The sequence below is a fragment of the Oratosquilla oratoria genome, unplaced genomic scaffold (genome assembly GCF_046742065.1).
Source record: "Oratosquilla oratoria isolate Oo_2021 unplaced genomic scaffold, ASM4674206v1 SCAFFOLD94, whole genome shotgun sequence".
NCBI classification, from domain to species: Eukaryota; Metazoa; Arthropoda; class Malacostraca; order Stomatopoda; family Squillidae; genus Oratosquilla; species Oratosquilla oratoria.
This window is the reverse complement of record NW_027467758.1, coordinates 454,973-461,075: the sequence shown is the minus strand read 5'-3', so window position 1 is coordinate 461,075 and position 6,103 is coordinate 454,973. Positions and strand designations below refer to the sequence as shown.

General features: G+C 45.0%; 1 protein-coding gene across 4 annotated transcripts in view; it reads right to left on the bottom strand.

Moving 5' to 3' along the window:
- LOC143024124 (C-type lectin mannose-binding isoform-like) overlaps window positions 1-6,103 on the bottom strand; it is a 96,457-nt gene that overhangs the window by 86,459 nt on the left and 3,895 nt on the right. The gene's annotated exons all lie outside the window — the stretch shown is intronic.

Here is a 6,103-nt window from a genome sequence, read left to right as displayed (position 1 = left end):
GTACAAAAAACTTATAATTCCCCATAAACTTTTTGAACTTATATGTAGATCGAAGTCTACTTCAGCTTTCTTCACTCGTTTTAAGGAAAAATACTAACTTAGAGGTTCTGAATGTCTTATCAATTCTATTTGTTCAACTCATTTTTACATACATAGATATACCAAGGCTTTTTCCCCCTTCCAAGGGAGGTAGCCAAAAAGGGAAAGGCATAAAAACACTCCCACCCATTTCATCCCTAAATACACTCCACACCCCTCCCACCCTTCCTCTCATCTGAGCACCTCCTGGATGACGGGTCATCCCTGCACCCTGCCCACCGCCCTGGGTCAGAAGCAGTGTCGCAAGACACAGTACATCCACAGCAAGGCCGCTTCATTTAATCGGCGACCCCCCCTCTCCGTCCCCCTTTGCATATAAGGCGAGGACGGGGAGAAATCCCTTTGGGCTGCGTCAAAATTAACTCACACATACTACCCCACCCCCCACCCCCCCACCCATTCCTCCTCATGCAGTCACAACATCATCCATATACAACCATTCTCCACTCACCTCTGTCTTCCGTCCTCTCCCTTCCTTCCTCAACAGACATTCCCCTCTTCCCCAAAGCCCCCTTCACCCCATCCATCCACCTCATCCTAGGACGTCCCCTCATGTTCACTCCCTCCACATCTGCCTTCCATACCTCTTTTACTAGTCTTTCTTCACTCATTCTTTCCATGTGTCCAAACCATCCTAATATTCTTTCATCAACCCTATCTCCCAAATCCTTTTTCACCCCTGTTCTCCTCCTCACCTCCTCATTTCTCACTCTATCTAGCCTAGTAACCCCCACCATACTTCTCAGACACCTCATCTCAAACACATTCAAACTCCTTCTCTCTTCTTCTCTTATGTTCCACGTTTCTGCCCCATACAGTGCTGTTGGCACAATCACTCCTTCATACAGTCTCCTCTTCGCATCCATTCCCAAATGTCTATTTCTCATTACACTCTTTAAACCACCAAGGCATTTACTCGCTTCTCTCAATCTACATTCTACCTCCACCTTCACTCCACCTTTTCCTGCTACACTTGCACCCAAGTATCTAGAACTATCCACTTCCTCCAGTCGCTCTCCCTTAATGCTCACTTCCAGTCTACTGCCACTTTCACCCCTTGTACATCTCATCACCTTACTTTTACCCACATTTATCTTTAGCTTTCTTCTATCACATACTCTCCCAAACTCTGCCACCAGCTTCCTCAATCCCTCCTCTGACCCTGCCACAAGCGCAGTGTCGTCTGCAAACAACAGCTGGCTCACCTCCCACTTTTCTCCATTTTCTTTAACCATCTCCAATCTCTGACTCACTACCCTAGCATTCACCTCTCGCACCACCCCATCCATGTATAAGTTGAACAGCCAGGGCGACATAACACATCCTTGACGAAGTCCCACCTTTACTTCAAACCACTCACTCTCTCCATTTCCAATCCTAACACATGCTCTACTACTTACATAAAAACTCTTGACAGCTCCCAGCTTTCCTCCTATCCCATAAATCTGCATAACCTCCCACAGTGCCTTTCTGTCTACCCTATCATAAGCCTTTTCCAGATCCATAAAAGCCCAAAAAACATCCTTCCCCTTTCCTATAGCTTTCTCACATATCTGTCTTACCACAAAGATCTGATCTACACAACCTCTACCTGTCCTAAATCCACACTGTTCCTCACCAATTACTCCTTCTGTTCCTCTCCTAATCCTCTCAATTAAGATTCTCCCATAAGCCTTCCCTACTACACTCAACAGGCTAATCCCTCTGAAATTACTACATTCACACTTGTCCCCTTTTCCCTTGTAAAGAGGAACTATACAGGCACTACTCCAGTCCTCCGGTACTCTACCCTCTCTCCAGCAAACATTAAATAATCTCACCAACCAGTCCACCATCACTGAACCTCCCTTTTTCAGGCATTCTGCATGACATCCATCCAGACCAGGTGCCTTACCTGCTTTCATCATCTTTACAACTGCCTTTACCTCATCCTTCCTTATTTCTCCTCCATTCTCCTCACTCATCACTCTCATTTTCTTCGTATTTCCCACTGCAGCTATCTTTCCTTCCCAATCCTCCTTCACATTCAGCAACTCCCTAAAATATTCTGCCCATCTTCCCCTCACTGCCATCTCTTCCATTATCAACTCTCCATCTGTACCTTTTACCTTTTCTTCTCTACTTGATTCGCCTCCTCTTCCTCTCTTAATTTCTTTCCAAAACATCTTTTTATTACTTTCAAAATTTTCTGTCATACTCCTACCCCATTTCACATCTGCTCTCCTCTTTGCCTCCTTTACCTTTTGCTTTACTTCTCTTTTCTTTTCTTTGTACGTCTCATATGACTCCCCTGTCCTCTTTTGTAACCAATCTGTGAATGCTCGCTTCTTCTCTTCTACAACCTTCTTTGTTTCCTCATCCCACCATTCACTACCCTTTCTTCTATTTCCCCCTGTCCTTCTTGTTCCACACACCATCCTTGCACACTTTAAGACTCCCTCCTTGAACCATCCCCATTCCTCCTCCACACCCATCTCTGCTCTATCCTTTACTCCCTCCCACTCCTCCTTCAGCTTCTTTTCGTACTCCTTCTCCTTTTCCTTTTCATTCAAGGAGTTCACTCTAAGAACCTCCCTACCTTTTGTCCCTTTCCTCCTTCTCCATCTATCCTCCACTTTCAACTTACCTTCCACCAAAAAATGATCTGATATTCCCCCACCCTCTCCCCTTAGCACATGTACATCCTTAACTCTTCCTATCATAATCCTATTTACCACTACATAATCCATTAGTGCTCTATCTACCACCCTTCCCTCCACCACCCTCTCCCATGTGTACTTATGCTTGACTTTCTTCCGAAACACTGTATTTGCTATCATCAACTCTCTTTCTAGACACATTTCCACCATCAACTCTCCACTCCGATTCTTTCCTGGAACTCCACACTTCCCAACCACTCCATCGATTGGACCATTTCCCACTCTAGCATTAAGGTCTCCCAGTACTATTACATTGACATTTCTTCCTAAACCCTCTATGCACTCATTTAAATCTATCCAAAAGGCCTCCCTTTCTTCCATGCTCTTCTCACTGCCCGGCCCATATGCACTTACAAAGACCCACATCTCCTTTCCCAGTTTCACCTTCATCCACATTATCCTTGAGGAAACCTCCTTCCACTCCACTATCCCTTTACCTATCTCCTCACTTACTAGAATAGCCACCCCTTCCCTCCCTCGCCCTCTCTTCACTCCTGATAACCTCCCACTTACACTCCCAAACTTACACTCACCCTTCCCTTTCAACTTAGTTTCACTCAAAGCCAACACATCCAACTTTCTTCTCACAAACATACTACCTATCTCTTCCCTTTTACTCTCATCTGTACCACATCCACGCACATCAAAAGACCCAAACCTTAGGGTGCTGGCCCGAGGCCCGCCAGCACCCCTTATGCCTTTTCTTTTCGTTTTAGGAAATTGCCCCTTGGGGCTACAGGGAGAAGGATGCCTAGTCCCTCTCCCCGTCCCTTTCTTCTCGCCTCTTACGATCCAAGTGGGAAAACTTGGTGGCAGTATTCTTTTCCCCCACCACAGGGAATTCCCCCAATCAGAAAGAGAATACTCAGAGAAATGGTACAGGACAGCAACAAGGGGTTGGGGGACAGCATAACGGAGGGACAGTCGAAGTATAAAAGTGGCATCATTTCTCTATGAACAGAATTTCTTCTCTCATAGACAAAATGATGTGTGGCTCTGGTCCGTAGGGGCGCCCCATATAGACCCTAAAGTATCGACTGCATGCTACTTTGCCACAATAACAAGCAGCCAATAAATATCTATTAACATAATTAATTCTTTCCACTTTTCAGGTGCTATCCTCCGTTTAACTTGCATTGAAGGTGCTGTGCAAGCCCATGTAGAGCGGGAAATCATGATTTATCTGAGAAATGCCTCAGACAGATGTGGAGGCAGAAAAAGGAGGAAGCAGGACTCTGCTACATCCGTTTGATAATAGAAGTCTTAATTGGTCTTAGTTTAAAATAAGTATAATGCCATTAAGTCAGACCCAGTCGACACCTAGAAGTCAGATAACGTACAACATACATAGTTCTTCTGTACAATTGCAAATAAAATAATATTTGTTAAATTAATATTTCTTGTTATTGTGTATTCACCTGGTCTTTCACCAGGTCTTTGGATCACGTGTTGGACTCGTGATCAACAGCTATTACTATATATTAGACATTTGTGAAAATGACAATTGGTTCTAATGCATTTGCCTAATTCAAAACACTAAATTAAAATGTGAATGTAGTAGTTTCAGAGGGATTAGTTTGTTGAGTGTAGTTGGGAAGGCTTATGGGAGGATCTTGGTTGAGAGGATTAGGAGAGGAACAGATGGAGTAATTGGTGAGGAACAGTGTGGATTTAGGACAGGTAGAGGTTGTGTACATCAGATCTTTGTGGTAAGACAGACATGTGAGAAAGCTATAGGAAAGGGGAATTATGTTTTTTGGGCTTTTATGGATCTGGAAAAGGCTTATGATAGGGTAGACAGAAAGGCACTGTGGGAGGTTATGAAGATATACGGGATAGGAGGAAAGCTTCTGGGAGCTGTCAAGAGTTTTTATGAGAATAGTAGAGCTTGTGTCAGGATTGGAAATGGAGAGGGTGAGTGGTTCGAGGTAAAGGTGGGACTTCATCAAGGATGCGTTATGTCACCCTGGCTGTTCAACTTATACATGGATGGGGTGGTGTGAGAGGTAAATGCAAGGGTAGTGGGCAAGGGATTGGAGATGGTTAAAGAAAATGGAGAAAAGTGGGAGGTGAGCCAGTTGTTGTTTGCGGACGACACTGCGCTTGTGGCAGGATCGGAGGAGGGATTGAGGAAGCTGGTGACAGAGTTTGGGAGAGTATGTGATAGAAGAAAGCTAAAGATAAATGTGGGTAAAAGTAAGGTGATGAGATGTACAAGGGGTGAAAGTGGCAGTAGACTGGAAGTGAGCATTAAGGGAGAGCGACTGGAGGAAGTGGATAGTTTTAGATACTTGGGTGCAAATGTGGCAGGGAAAGGTGGAGTGAAAGTGGAGGTAGAATGTAGATTGAGAGAAGCGAGTAAATGCCTTGGTGGATTAAAGAGTGTGATGAGGAATAGACATTTGGGAATGGATGCTAAGAGGAGACTGTATGAAGGAGTGATTGTGCCAACAGCACTGTATGGGGTACAAACATGGAACATAAGAGAAGAAGAGAGAAGGAGTTTGAATGTGTTTGAGATGAGGTGTCTGAGAAGTATGATGGGGGTTACTAGGCTAGATAGAGTGAGAAATGAGGAGGTGAGGAGGAGAACAGGGGTGGAAAGGGAGCTGGGAGATAGGGTTGATGAAAGAATATTAGGATGGTTTGGACACATGGAAAGAATGAGTGAAGAAAGACTAGTAAAAGAGGTGTGGAAGGCAGATGTGGAGGGAGTGAACATGAGCGGGCGTCCTAGGATGAGGTGGATGGATGGGGTGAAGGGGGCTTTGAGGAAGAGGGGAATGTTTGTTGAGGAAGGACGGGAGAGGACAGAAGACAGGGGTGAATGGAGAGTTGTTGTATATGGATGATGTTATGATAGCATGAGGTGGAATGGGGGGGTGGATGGGGGGTGAGGTAGTGTGTGTGAGCAAAATTTGACGCAGCCCGAAGGGATTTCTCCCCGTCCTTTCATTTTATGCAATGGGGGGGACAGAGAGGGGGGGGTCGCCGATTTAATGAAGCGGCCTTGGTGTGGATGTGCTGTGTCTTGCGACACTGCTTCTGACCCAGGGCAGTGGACAAGGTGCAGGGATGACCCGTCATTCAGGAGGTGCTAAGATAAGAGGGAGGGTGGAGGGGTGTGGAGTGTATTCAAGGATGGAATGGGTGGGAATGATTTTATGCCTTTTTCTTTTTGGCTACCCCCCTTGTAAGGGGGAAAAAGCCTTGGTATATGTATGTATGTAAATTAAAATGATCACATGTAAAATGAAATTCTGCCGAAATATATGACCAATTTAACGGGTGTTGAGAATTTGTTT